This window comes from Mastigoproctus giganteus, chromosome 10, assembly GCF_048544385.1.
Source record: "Mastigoproctus giganteus isolate SK-2022 chromosome 10, ASM4854438v1, whole genome shotgun sequence".
NCBI classification, from domain to species: Eukaryota; Metazoa; Arthropoda; class Arachnida; order Uropygi; family Thelyphonidae; genus Mastigoproctus; species Mastigoproctus giganteus.
This window is the reverse complement of record NC_143584.1, coordinates 33,249,612-33,264,737: the sequence shown is the minus strand read 5'-3', so window position 1 is coordinate 33,264,737 and position 15,126 is coordinate 33,249,612.

Sequence of the window (15,126 nt, the reverse complement as noted above, 5' to 3'; positions counted from 1 at the left end):
TAGATTTTATCCAATTCTTATACTGAAAAAGAACAGACTGAAGCTGTATTCTTCGTTGCACCAATACGTTTAATTTTTATAATATTTGTTAGATGCCCATGGAGTTAATAATTCCTCAGTTAATAGATGCTAGCAGCTGTCTCTGCGCCCATTCCTTTTTGCCAAAAATGAAAAGTTTCGCAGTTCACTGCCAAATGTTTCACTTCATACCATTGTGATACCATTCATAAAGTCTGTAATTTAATGCAATAAAACAATCCAGAGCAGAAAACGTTTTGAATGTTTATTTTCATTTTTTAAAATTGTGTAGACTGCAACGTGAATACCGTGTTTACTGATTGTATAATCAATATGTATCTTTCATATTAAGGATTGTCTTGTATTTTATCAGCTGTATGACCTGTTTCTAATTACACTAGCCAATAAAAAATATTTTTTGTTGATGAAAATGAAAATAATTGATTCTGGAGGAAATAAACGCGCTGATTCCGAAAATCACAATAAAAAGCCTCCACCACGTCTACATCAAAAGAAGTACCAACGTTTATTATTAAAATAAAGGGATATATACTTATAATTCAAGTTTATAATACAAGTGTAAAAAATATTATACTTTCTCTTTAACCCATTTAACTTCGGAAACAATATCATAAATCATAGCGAAATAGTTCTATTTCTATAATATATAACCAGCGTACCTGTAATTGTTCTTAAAAAATGATTGCTACTAAGGGATTTTCTCGTATATTCCTGCTTACTCTCCCTCAACAAGGAACCAGCAGTAAAACCCCATCTTGTTTGTTTGCACTAAAGGAATATATTTTGCATTACATTGTCCTGGTATGAACTCGTCCCGCTTGTCCCAATGTTGCACAGTATAACGTTCTTTCGTCGCACGGATGTCCCACAAACACAAAATCAACAATATTTTGTGAAACCCCCCTGCAAATCAACACGCAAACCTTATACATGCTTTCATGACTTTAAGTCCAACTGAATCTGATGGAAATTCGTTGCCATTATGAAGAAGAACGGTTTTAAACTTAATTTTGAGGCATCTATGAATAAACGCCATTCATCTGACTTGTGCACGACGCTTAGTTCTTTAAGAAGTCCAATAATGTCTTTGCAAAAACATATACTGTCCTCCGTAGCAAAATATTTCGAAAACGTTTCCTACTCCCGAGGGCTGTTTATGTTTGGAGGATAGTTTACAACCCTAAAAACATGTCACGATCAGTTAATACTTGGAAAACCTTTGCACAGCCTACAAAAATCCTCACCAAAAACGCTAAGTGTACTCTCTTCAAATTGTAAATTTTTGTATCGGAATTTGAACCTAAGAACCATAGGTTCTGATTATGTTTATCACAAGAAAACCGAGGCCAGAATCGATTGCTAAAATTAAGAGAATCAAATTATATCTGTTAAAATAAATCAGTATGTCATACAATACTGGCTTGGCATATTTTGGTAAAACGTAACTCCCTCCATAGTAATATTAATCGAGGCATGGATGCAAGAAAACAATCGTATGAGTTTATGCAGCGTCAGTCAAAAAAAAAAAAAAAAAAAAATCACAGCATTCCCTCCAAATGCCTGTCCAGTTCCTCCTTAAATATATTTAACCTATCAACTTCCACAACGACAGATGAAAGTTTGTTCCAGCAAATAACCACCCGCTGGCTAAAGGCAAATTTCCGCACATCTATTCTACAACTGTTTTTTCTCAATTTGAATTTATGCCCCCTTAAGTTCATAATCTGAGCAAGCGGAAGAATCCCATCAGAATTCAGCATGCTCCACCCATTCACGGCCCTATACACCTCAATCAGATCACCTCGCAGGTGCCTAGTCTCCAACCGCTGCAATTTGCAGAACTTAAGCCTCTTTTGGTAAGAGAACCCCCTTCGTTCCCTTCACCAATGGTGCCCTTCTCTGTACACGCTCAATCAAATCTGCATCCTTCCTAAAATGAGGCCCCCAGACTTGTACGCAGTATTCAAGGCGTGACATGACCATTGCCTTATACAGAGGGATAATCACCTCCTTTTCCCTGCTAGCAAAATTCCTGTATATCATTGACAAAATTTTTCATTTTCTACCACCCTAAGTGTAGTACCACATTGGTATGTTCCTCTGGAGTTACTTCTATTCATGGCCCCAGGTGCCAAGCGATTTTGTGATCAAGTGTCTTTGCCAGTGAATTTGCGCTCTCTTGAATAAATAAAATCGTCTTCTTTATTTACAGCGTTACATTAACAATCAATTACATAAGCTTAAGTAAAGAAATCACTTTACTTGAACAGGAGGAAAAGTAACCTTCTTTCTTCTTTTTCTTTTATTTTGCGTTACTACTAACCCACTACCGCTTGGTCACAAAGGTGGCACTGCTCCTGCCTCCACGTGGCGGGGCTGGTAACCTGGAGGGGAAAAGGTCTCCCTTCCAGGGCGAAATGGAGCAAGAAGTCCGTAAAACCCAGAAAAACACTGGGTGCATAGAAGAAACCTTGACAAGGCAAGAACAAGAGGAGTCTGGTTCTGTCGCAGCAAAACGTCAAAAGACTGACGTAGGCAGAATCCGAACTCCAACCTTCTTGATTATTCATTCAACTGAAGAACAACCAGTTGGAAAGCCCTCTCCATTTCTAGTGCAGAAATGCCTAGAAAGCACAATAGGAACTCCAAAGACAGTTCGTCGTCTAAGATCAGGTGACCTACTAGTTGAAGTTGCCACTGCTCGACAGGCTGAGCAACTACAAAAACTGAAAACTTTTGGTGGAACTTCTATCACCGTTTCACCCCACATTTCCCTGAACACGTCAAGAGGTGTCATCACCGAATGGGACCTCATGAACGTGTCAGACGAAGAACTAAAACAAGAATTACACGACCAAGGAATCATTAATGTCAGACGAATTATGACAAAGAAAGATGGCATACTAGTTCCTACACGGAACATAATACTTACTTTTGACAATCCCAAGCCACCAACAGTGATAAAAGCAGGCTACCTTAACTGCCGAGTTAAACCGTACATCCCGAACCCACTACGCTGCTATAAATGCCAAAAATTTGGGCACTCACAGACAGTCTGCAGAGGAGTAGCTGCCTGTGCCACGTGTGGATCCACTGAACACATTAGTACTGACTGCACAGCCACAAGACCAATCTGTCTGAACTGTAAAGAGGCACACCCAGCATATTCCAAAGAGTGTTCCCTTTGGCAGCGTGAAAAAAAGATACAGCGGTACAAAACCGAACATAACGTAACCTACCAAGAGGCCAAAAAATCCCTACCGGTTCCAAATACTAGTAAGCCCACTTATGCACAAATAACCACAAAACACATATCAATTTCTACCCAAACGGAAGTAACTATACCACCAAGTAAATCACTAGCTGAATGGGCACGGTCATTGTTGTCCCCAGTACCAACGCCCCATACGAAAAACAAACACACCAAAGCCATAAATACGCCAATCTCAGTACAACCTGATGCCATTCAACAGAATACCACAGTATCTACTACTCCTGACTCAAACCAAACAGAATACATGGACTCAGAAGACAATTTGAACCACGACGAACAGGTTCTAGAACTGTTCTCCAATGAGGACATGGATACAGGGAAACCTTACTTCCCAAAGAAGGGGAAAGTTAAACTTGACCGAGGCAAATCTTCTGTCCCTCGAAAAGAAGTCGAGGGTTCCACTAAACCCAAATAATGATTACTTTCTTACAGTGGAACTGCAGAGGCTATCGCAGTAACTTGTCCGACATCCAAGATCTTCTTTCACAATATGACCCTATTGCCTTTTGCTTACAGGAAACCAATCTGACACTAAATATAAATGTTTCCCTTCGGAAATACATAATACATCGTCAAGATCGTGTCGCACAAAATTCGAACAATCCTGCCCATGGAGGGGTAGCATTGATCATCAACGCCCAGATACCCTCAAAGCCACTCCCGCTAAAAACAAACCTTGAGGCAGTTGCTGCACGAGTCAATATTAACTTTGATTTAACCATAGTCTCACTATACTTGCCACCTAACCAAAATATAAGCTATGCCGATTTAGAAGAACTAGTAATACAACTTCCCAAACCCTACTGTATCTTAGGAGACCTCAACAGTCACCATCCGCTGTGGGGAAACCACAATCTGGACAAGCGTGGACAAATCATTGAAAAATTACTCGATCAACAGAATCTGATAACTCTCAATAATGGGGCTCACACCTATACACATCTTCCGACAGGATCTACATCAGCTATTGATGTCTCCCTGTGCACAGCAACCATATATCCTCTATTTGGATGGACCATTCACAGCAATCCGCTGGGCAGTGATCATTATCCTGTGATATGTCGCATTAACACAAGCATTCCCCACCTTTCTTATCGGATCCCTAAATGGAACTTTTCAAAAGCTGAATGGGATGTGTACAAGCAGCTAGCAATACTAGAAGAAAACCAGATCCAACAGACATCCATAAACCTGGCAGTAGAATACATATCTAATCAAATACTGCAGGCAGCAGACAAAGCAATTCCAAAACAATCCACAAAAATATCGGCCAAATCAAAAGTGTGGTGGAATGATGAATGTAATGCAGCTAAAAAACAGAAGAACAAAGCATGGAACGTCTTCAGGAGTTCCCAACAACAGAAAACCTCATCCGCTTTAAACAGGCAAGAGCAAAGGCAAAACGAGTCAGGCAGACTAGCAGAAGGGAAGCATGGAGACACTTCGCATCCACAATTACAAGCACGACAAAAACTCAAACAATATGGGCAAAAATACAGCGGATGTACGGAAAACACCCGCGTGTCAACTGTCCCATGCTCACTGTCAATGGCCATGATATTACAAAACCTGAGGATATCGCAAACACGCTGGGTAAAACTTTCATGAATATATCAGCCGCAACATCATACTCGCAATATTTTCAGGCACACAAAGCACAAGCTGAAAAAAAACGTATCAATTTTGAATCAGTATCAATTTCCGCGTACAATCTCCCCTTCACAATGTCAGAGTTGCATCATGCTCTATCGTCTACTAAACTCAGTGCAGCAGGGCCAGATGGAATCCACTACATCATGATAGCAAAACTCACCGAACCGGCTCTCAAGACTCTGTTACTCCTCTATAACAGAATATTCAAAGAAAACACGTTCCCCGACAAATGGCACCATGCGTACATTCTGGCTTTTCCAAAACCAGGCAAAGACCCTACAAATCCGCAACATTATCGGCCTATTGCACTCACTAGCTGTATGAGCAAGGTCATGAAAAAATGGTTAACGCCCGACTAACCTGGTTTCTAGCTCAAAATGATCTCCTAAATCCTGTGCAATGTGGTTTCCGAGAAGGTAGATCCACTCTTGACCTTTTGATCAAGACAGAAATAAACATCCGGGATGCCTTCGCCCGAAAAGAACATCTTGCAATGGTCTTCTTTGACATCGAAAAAGCCTTTGACACTTCTTGGAGATATGGTATTATGCGAACCCTATACGATCTGGGATTTCGCGGACACCTACCACAGTTTATCAGAAACTTCCTGCATTGCCGCTCATTTCAAGTTAGAGTTCACAACCACTTATCTTCAAAATTCATCCAGGAAGAAGGAGTACCACAAGGGTCAGTGCTAAGTGCTACTCTCTTTAATATAATAATGAATTCCATAACACACGACCTACCACAAACGATATCCACTACCCTGTACGCTGATGACTTCAGTATCGCCTGCCATTCGCCTAACATGCGAATGATAGAAAGGCAGTTGCAATGTGCCATCAACAAAATAGCTAAATGGTCCCAAAACAATGGTTTTCGTCTCTCACACCAAAAAACAGTTGTGATACACTTCTGTAGAAAGCGTAACCTACACCAACATCCGGAACTCAGACTAGAAAATCAGGTCATACCAGTGGTCCCCAGTGTTCGCTTTCTGGGTGTGATATTCGACCAAAAACTCACTTTCCTTGATCACATAAAAATGCTCCGGACTAACTGTCTTAAAAAGCTTAACATTTTAAGAGTTCTATCGGGCACAACGTGGGGAGCTGACCGTTACACGCTGCTAAATCTCTACCGTGCACTAATACGGTCACGTCTGGATTATGGTTCTGTCGTATATAGCTCCGCTAGACCAAGCGCTTTACGTTGGCTTGATCCTGTACACCACAGCGCTCTTCGTCTTGCACTGGGGGCGTACCGTACATCACCGGTTCAGAGCCTATATACCGAAGCGCATGAAACACCCTTACAGCTACGGAGACAAATGCTTTTATTAAATTATGCCGCAAAACTCAAAGGGCATCCAAACCACCCTACTTGGAATGGTGTTTTCTATCCTAAATGGGAAAACCTTTATAGAGCCTACCCATCAATAAACCCACCAACTGGGATACGTCTTCGCTCACTACAAGTTGACTGGCAAATTGACCTGAGTAAGATACAGCCTACTGCCTCTCATGCAGTCCCGCCATGGATGTATCATATACCGCCGTGTGACTTTTCATTCACAGCCTGGGGAAAACACACCATGTCCCAACAGAACTTGCTACAAATACATGCCACACTGAGAACCCAGCACGGCCAGTACACACCGATCTACACAGATGGATCCAAAACTGAAAAGCATGTTGGTGCAGCAGCAGTATTTCCTAATATCACTTTGTCCAAAAAACTCCCCACTGAATGTAGCAGCTATATTGCAGAACTCTGTGCTATCCACATAGCCTTAAACTACACACTCTCAAGAACTAGACTCCACAGCGTTATTTACACCGACTCCATTAGTGCTATCCAAGCTATACAACACAATATAAAAAATGATAACCCCTTACTTAGACAGATCTGGAATACTCTGACCAAGTTAAACCAGAAGAAACAACAGGTTCTGTTATGTTGGATCCCTGGTCACGCTGGCATTTCCGGAAACGAACAGGCCGACCTAGCTGCCAAAACTGCTACCGATCCTATAGACCAATCCTTCACTACACCTATATCTGATTTTAGTGCATTATAAATAAGCGATGCCTTGAACTATGGCAACATATCTGGCAGAATCAAGCCAACAATAAGCTACTTGGCATAAAAAAATATCTAAAACCATGGAGATCTAGTATCCGTGAGAACCGACATGAAGAAGTTGTATTAGCCCGATTAAGGATAGGCCACACACACCTGACACATCTTTATTTGCTGGCAGCCACTGACCCACCACTGTGTACAAACTGCAACACTCAACTCACTGTCCACCATCTACTTATTGATTGTCCCAAGTACAGTATTCAGCGACAAGCTATGTTTATCTCATTTCCCACGATGAACACCTCTCTCAGCATTTCTGATCTACTAGGAGACACACCACATGTGTCCAAAATTTTTGATTTCCTCAAACATATAAAACTATACAACACAATATAAATTTGAATAGCATCTATACAGACGCAATTCAAGATTTAACATCACCATAGTTAGGCGCATTATGGCCTTTGCTGTCCTTGCGCCGTAAAGCCCCCAAAACAACAAACAACAACTTCTATTCATATGCAGTACTTTTCATTTGTTAATGCTGCCATTTCTCATATTGCCATTTCTCAGCCCATCTTCCCAAATTTTCTAGATCCTGTTGCAGTAGCACACTGCCATTACTGTCATTAACAACCCTGCCAACCTTTGTATCATCTGCAAACTTCGACACTAAGCCTGATATACCTTCATCAATATCATTAATAAATATGCAAAACAACAGTGGACCCAACACCGAACCCTGTGGAACTCCACTAATAACATTAATCCACGAAGAGCAACGTCCATTGATTACCATCTTCTGCCTTCTCCCACTCAACCATCCTTTTATCCATTGTAGCAACTTACCCTTAATACCACTCTTCTCCAATTTGTACAATAGTCTTCCATGCGCAACAGTGTCAAAAGCTTTCCTGAAATCCAAATATATGGTATAAAAATTATTTTTTGCATCCAGTTCCTTTGTGACCACATCGTAGTATCCAATAAAATTTGTCAGACAAGACTTTCCCTTAACAAACCCATGCTGTGTCTGAATTATTGCTGCAGTCTTGTCTAGATGATCCTGCAATGCATTTTTAACCAGTGAGTCCATTATTTTCCCCAGAACAGAAGTTAAACTAACTGGTCTGTAATTACTCGTGTCACCCTTCGATCCCCATTTGTGAATTGGGGATACATTTGCACATTTCCAGTCAGTGGGAACCTCCCCTGAGTCCAAGGATGCTCTCATAATTATGGCTAAGGGTTTGCTTACTTCCTTTGCCTCCTCCTTTAATATAACTGGATAGATCCCAACCACCCCAGGTGCCTTTCTTATGTTTCACTTCGACAATTTCCTTTCCACTTTGTATTCAGTTATTACAAAATCATTAAGCACCCTGTTATAGTTTGATAAACTTCTAGCATTTTCCTCCCTTAATAATTCCTCACGTGTGAATGTAGATGCAAAATACTCATTCAGTTGGTTAGCTATCTGAGCAGGATCATCAACAGTCGAACCATCGATATCAAGTGGACTAATCTGATACATTCCCTTCCTTTTAGAGTTTATATAAGTAAAGAAGTCCTTGCTGTTTTTCTTAGCATCCTTTGCCAAAGATTTCTCGTAATCTGCCTTTGCTTGCCTAATCTCCTTTGTGACTTGATTACATTTAATTTAATATTTAATAACTATGACGTGATGTGAAACTATCATGATGATTTTCGAAATCTACGCATTAAAAAATGTGGTTAAAATTGATTAAAAGCAGCATTTAAATTCTTGGAGGTAAAATCGTGTTGACCAGTGTTATGTGTACGTTACTTGTATATCCTCTTAGCCTACTAGCTGTGATTGTAATGAGTCAAACCAAACTGTGACATTCTGCTGGATTCCAGGACATTGTAGAATATCAGGAAATGAAAGAGCAGATCTTGCAGCCAAACAACCAGATACTACTCTTTTGCAGACTTTTCAAACTCCATATACCGATTATAAACATAGTATCCGTAAAGCATACTTGTTACATAGCTGGTCACTAATCTAGAGAGGTTATCCAGGGAACAAACTCTACCAAATAAAACGAGAACCAAAGCTGTGGCTATACAGCTTCCGGGAAAGCAGATGAGAAGAAACAATTTTAGGAAGGCTAAGGATTTGATATACTCACGTCACTCATCTGTATCTATTAACTAATGACAGCGCTCCTCATGTCAAGTACACCTGACCATTCGCCGTTTGTTAGTGGACTGCCCCACTTTCAAAACATCCGCTTAAACACCTTTAAATCAATTGCAAATACAGAGTCATCAATAAATTTATTGCAGATTCTGGGAGATGATCCTAATAAAAAAGAACTATTTATTTTCCTAAACCGGATAGCAATATATCATAAAATACAGATATTATTTCTTATTCGCCATTAGAAAGACACAATATGGCTTTAGCAGCCTATGTGTCGTTAAACTCAACAACAACATCAACCTACTGGCTGTGCAAGAGGCGGATATTTTATTTTATTTCAACAAAACAAAAAATGATATTAATATAATTTATAATAATAATCCACAATGGTTTTTGTTGATACTGAATCTACTTTCGTCAGCTGAAATATTACTGTCCTTCTGAATTTATAAAACAACTTCTTGAAGATTAATGATGACGCATTTACATTCCTTCAGTAGTTGTTTTTAAGCCACCATAGCGAAGGAGCGATGATGTTAACCGATACTGCCAAAAGGAAAAGGAAAGAATGTAGGAATGCAAGTCGTTATAGACTGTTAAGGAGAACAGAAACATTCATTTCACTTAGCAGAATCCACACGACAGACCAAAGCTGGAGTGCCACGAGATAGAATCTTATCTGGTATTCTTCTTATCCCCTTTTCCAACGCCGGAGATGATATAATCGATTGTACTGCCAACATCAACTGCTTACCGAAATTCGTAGATCAGAAAAATCCAGCAGCGATCCCTTGTACCACCAACAACAAATGGAACGCATTTGCCGAATATCTTCAACAGTTCGCGCTAAACTTTAACCCCGTAAAAATCATTCATGAGTCTCTCGTTCAAACAGCAGTGGATCATTATCAGGCACCAATATATTTGATATGCCACTAGTCACAAAGATCACCTTTGACTCGAAACTCAGCGATAATCACTACATGGTTAAAACTGAACGAATCCGATGCTGGAATTTGTTAGTGAACACCTGGCAGAATAGATGAAATTCTACCAAAAAGGAGCTATTACCAAAAAATTCGTTCTCGACGTAACTGCACTACTTTCATCGTCCACCAGAAAATGGTTTTCGCCCTCGCTGTTTACCTCCTACATACTAACTGGACATGGTTCTCTTAACGCAAAACTTTACCAATTCAGACTTTCTAATACGGTTTCCTGTCGATGTGGGCTACCGGAAGACTCTCCTCAATATGCATAATCTAAATGGGTCATCGTGTAATGCACTTTCAAATAAGGTAGGTAAGGTACTTTAGCAACGTAATTATCTGAATATATTGTTCGGGAAAGATATTTCGATGATGAGGGTACTAATCTAAATTTTATGTGGCATTTAAAGAAAATAACAAACCTTTTTTCATTGCTCCAATTACCGAAAGCTAAATTTCCATTTATAAGAACAGAGAAAGCGGAAATGCTTTTTCCACAATTCTCTGTATGGATAATTTAATTCTAAATCCCATTCAATTCTCGAGCGTTTATTTAAAGAAATACGTGCTTTCTTTTTATTTTCTCTCCACAAATAATGACTTTATTATCATTTGTGGTTTTTATTATTTTTTTGATTGGTCTTTATAGATACAAACAGTATAGTACATTTAAGAAAAAACTTCAATTTCAGCAGATCTATATCCTCCCTAGAGTTTAGGCGTCTTATGCAGAAGAAGATTCTACTGTACAAATGCTCATGAAGAGAGCATTTGTAGAGTAGAATATAATTTTCACAGTAGTTGAATATGATTTGTACAGTAGAATATGAGTTTGATTTTCTTATGAAAATCATACAACTCATGTTGCATTTAAGTTAGTATTAGTAGTAGCAGTGATGCAAGAAAGCAAGCTTATAAAGCATCACCAAAAGAGTAAAAAACAAAACAAAACTGCACACTTTCCCCATTCATACTCTGCAAGAATTCGTTTAGTCCTTCCTTGAATTTATTCAAACCACCCACTTCCACACAACAACAGATGGAAGTTTGTTCCGACAATTAACCACCCGCTGGCTGAAGGCAAACTTCCACACATCCATCCTGCAACCATCCTTCCTCCATTTAAATTTTTGTCCGCTCATGTATGTAGTCTCAGCTACAGGAAGAATGCCATCAACATTTAGCTTACTCAATCCTTTCAAGGTCTAGAACACCTCAATCAGATACCCTTGCAGATGTTTAGTCTCCAGACTCTGCAATTTGCAGCAATGAAGCATTCTTGGTAAGATCACCCTTTTTGTTTCCTTCACCAATGTTTACTCTTCTCTGCACCCGTTTCAGAAGTTCTATATCCTCCCTAAAGTGAGGCTTCCAGGCCTGTTATGCAGTACTCAAGATGCAGCCCAACCATTGCCTTGTACAATGGGATAATCACCTCTTTGTCCAAAGAAAATTTAGCCTTTAATTATTCTTCTGTCACCACACAGAGCCCCCTCGACGTGGGCACCTGTACGTGGTGAGGGGACCTCCCAGTGACGCTGCTGGATTTCCAGACTAGCATCACTGGGATCCAACGCCCACAGCCTAGGTTCCGGGCTTACATCAATGGAATCCGGCGTGTTTGCCGTGCGCTGCGACCCGTGGAAATTCGGAAAGGGGGATCCTGGTGGTTGAGGGGCCCAGCTTCAATACACCACTTTGGCCCCTGCTTCGACAAGACGGGTGGTCCTGGAAGGCCCGGCTAGGATCAATCGGCTAGTAGGCTCGCCTGCGAGGGTCAAACGTGTCAATGCCACGCCCCTACCCTCATGGTCCGAGGGACAGGATTCAGGCTGGCGGCGGTGCGGGTATAGTGTCTGGGTAGCCCTGGCGTCCCACTCCCGAGCGCATTTATTGCATGCCGGGTAGTGGGCGTCCCTTTGGGCTCCGTGGTGGGTGGGGAGCCCGGGCACTGAACAATTAAAAAAACTCCATGAATCCTGATAAACGTATTCCTTCAGGGGCCCCAACCCGGTCCCTATCTGAAAATAACGACGGAGAGGCAGATAGCATTATTGCTACAAAGAGGCAGCGAACCGAACTACCATTAGGGCCTGTCCCAAGGTTCTTAATAATGCATTCCACCAATGAAACACCGATTGGTAAAATGTCGCCCTTTTTTATACAAAAAGGGTTGGATGGGTTAGCAGGTACACCCAAGTCAGTTAAGAGGCTCCGTTCTGGGGACCTCTTGATTGAAACAAAAAATGACGGGCAGTCTGAACATCTACTCCGAGTAACATCTATCGGAGGTATACCCATAACAGTGACACCACACAGAACACTAAATTCATCGAGAGGTGTCATTTCGGAGTGGGACCTTCTCGACGTCACCGAGGAGGAAATCTGCTCCGAATTACAACCACAGGGAGTTACTGCCGTCAAGAGAATCACTGCGCGAAGGGATGGGAAAATTGTTAAAACCAGGAGTGTTATCCTGACTTTTAACTCTCCCAAACCTCCTGATGAGATTAAAGCTGGATACATCAACTGTCCAGTACGTCCATACATTCCGAACCCTTTACGGTGTTTTAAATGTCAGAAGTATGGACATTCTCAAATGGCCTGCCGTGGAGTCCTTGCATGCGCCCGGTGCGGTGCAAAGGACCACGAAACAACAGCATGTTCAGCCACTAAACCCACTTGCATTAACTGTGAGGGAGAACATCCGGCCTATTCAAGGGCATGCCAGAGGTGGAAAGAAGAAAAAGAAATTCAACGGCTGAAGGCAGAGCTAAACATATCGTACCAGGAGGCAAGAAAAGCAGTGAAACCTCTTAACATCAAAAAACCTACCTAGGCCCAGAAGGTAGCAGGGAGATGTTCGATTGGGACTCAGACGGACATGTCTGTCCCTCCAAAAGAATCATTTACTCCCATTGCACGTTATCTTTTAAGCTCCCAAAAACCTGCACAAAAGGACCAATCAGCTGCCACTCCTATATCGATACCTCCTAATGCTCCACAAGTAACAAAAGCAAAAGAAAAGAATAAGAAAGGGGAAGTAACACCTAGTACCCAGGAAAACATGGATGTCGAGCAGAAGGAGGTACATGATGAGTCAGTTTTGGAACTCTTTGCTGAGGAAGAAATGGACACAGGACAGCGTCCATACTTCCCCAGGAAAGATAAATCCAAGACTGACAAAATTAAGCCCTCAGCACCTCGGAAGCCGCCTAATGGACCCACCAAGTCCAAATAATGGCTAAATTCCTACAGTGGAATTGTCGTGGATTCCGGCAAAATACTGACGACATCAAGGCACTCCTGCAAAAGTACAAACCAGTTTGCTTTTGCGTACAGGAGACTTATTTAAAGGCAAATGATGACCCCACCATGCATAACATTACCATCATTCGTAAGGATAGAATTGTGGATGGGTCTGCCCACGGAGGAGTCGCAATCCTCGTCGGCAACCAGATCCCATTTCAGGCTTTGCAGCTTACAACTAGCATTGAAGCTGTAGCAATTCGCCTTACAGTGGGGTTCTTATTAACTGTCTGCTCTGTTTATTTGCCACCTGGGATTGACATCCCCCAGAAAGACCTTGATGATCTTATCATGCAATTGCCCTCCCCTTGTTTAATTCTTGGGGATTTCAATGGACATAACACTCTGTGGGGTAGTGCTGACATCAATGGAAGGGGACGAGTCATAGAGCATATGCTCACTGACAATGATCTCTCCCTCCTAAATGTGGGAACAAACACCTTCTTCCACATGCCTACCCGTACATTCTCTGCCATTGATCTTTCTATCTGCTCCCCTTCTCTCCTTCCTTCACTTACTTGGGAGGTAGAAGAAAATCCATATGGAAGCGATCACTTCCCCGTGATAACAACCCTAACTAATGGTAGACCCTGTCTGCCATTTAGTTTACCGCGGTGGAAGATCGATCAGGCTGACTGGAATGCCTTTCAATATCTGGCAAACTTTGACATCACTACAGTCAGTCAGGAGCCAATCAATGAAGCAGTCATGTATGTCACAGAAACGATTGTCCAAGCAGCTGCAATTGCAATCCCAAAATCATCCAGCCGGTTCCACTATTCCCCAAACCTTGGTGGAATTCAGAATGCACGGCAGCAAAAAAAGCACAAAACAAAGCGTGGGGGATATTCCGCCGATATCCCACCACTGAAAATTTAATATCCTTCAAACGTGCACGTGCAAAAGCACGTTATGTACGACGTCAGAGCCAAAGGAAATCTTGGATTCGTTTTACATCTTCCATAACTCAGGCTGCTAGCTCAAAAGTAGTCTGGGATAAGATCCGGAAAATGAAGGGAAAATATCCACCATGCCCTTCTGTGATCCTCGAGCATAACGGATGTCCAATTGCAGATCGAACTGCAGTAGCAAATACTCTAGGGGAAACATTTGCAAAAATATCTGCAATAACATCTTTTCCCGCAGAGTTTTTGGCCCTGAAAGAGAAAAATGAGAAAAACCCCCTGAACTTCTATTCAAAAGGGCTTGAATCGTATAACAAGCCCTTTTCACAGGAGGAGTTAAATGCTGCACTCTTTCTCACGCACGCAAGTGCTGTGGGGCCCGATGACATTCACTACGAAATGGTAAAACACCTCACACCACAATGTAAGGATCACCTTTTAATTCTGTTTAACAGAATTTTTCTTAATAAACAATTTCCGGACTCCTGGCGGAAAGCAATCGTCCTTGCCTTCCCAAAACCAGGAAAGGATCCTAGAAATCCAAGTAATTATCGTCCTATTGCTCTGACAAGCTGTTTGTGCAAAGTCCTGGAAAGAATGGTTAATGCACGCCTCGTATGGTATTTAGAAACAAATGGTCTGCTTTCCAGGACACAGTGCGGCTTCCGAAGAAATCGATCCACTCTGGATCATTTAATCCGATTG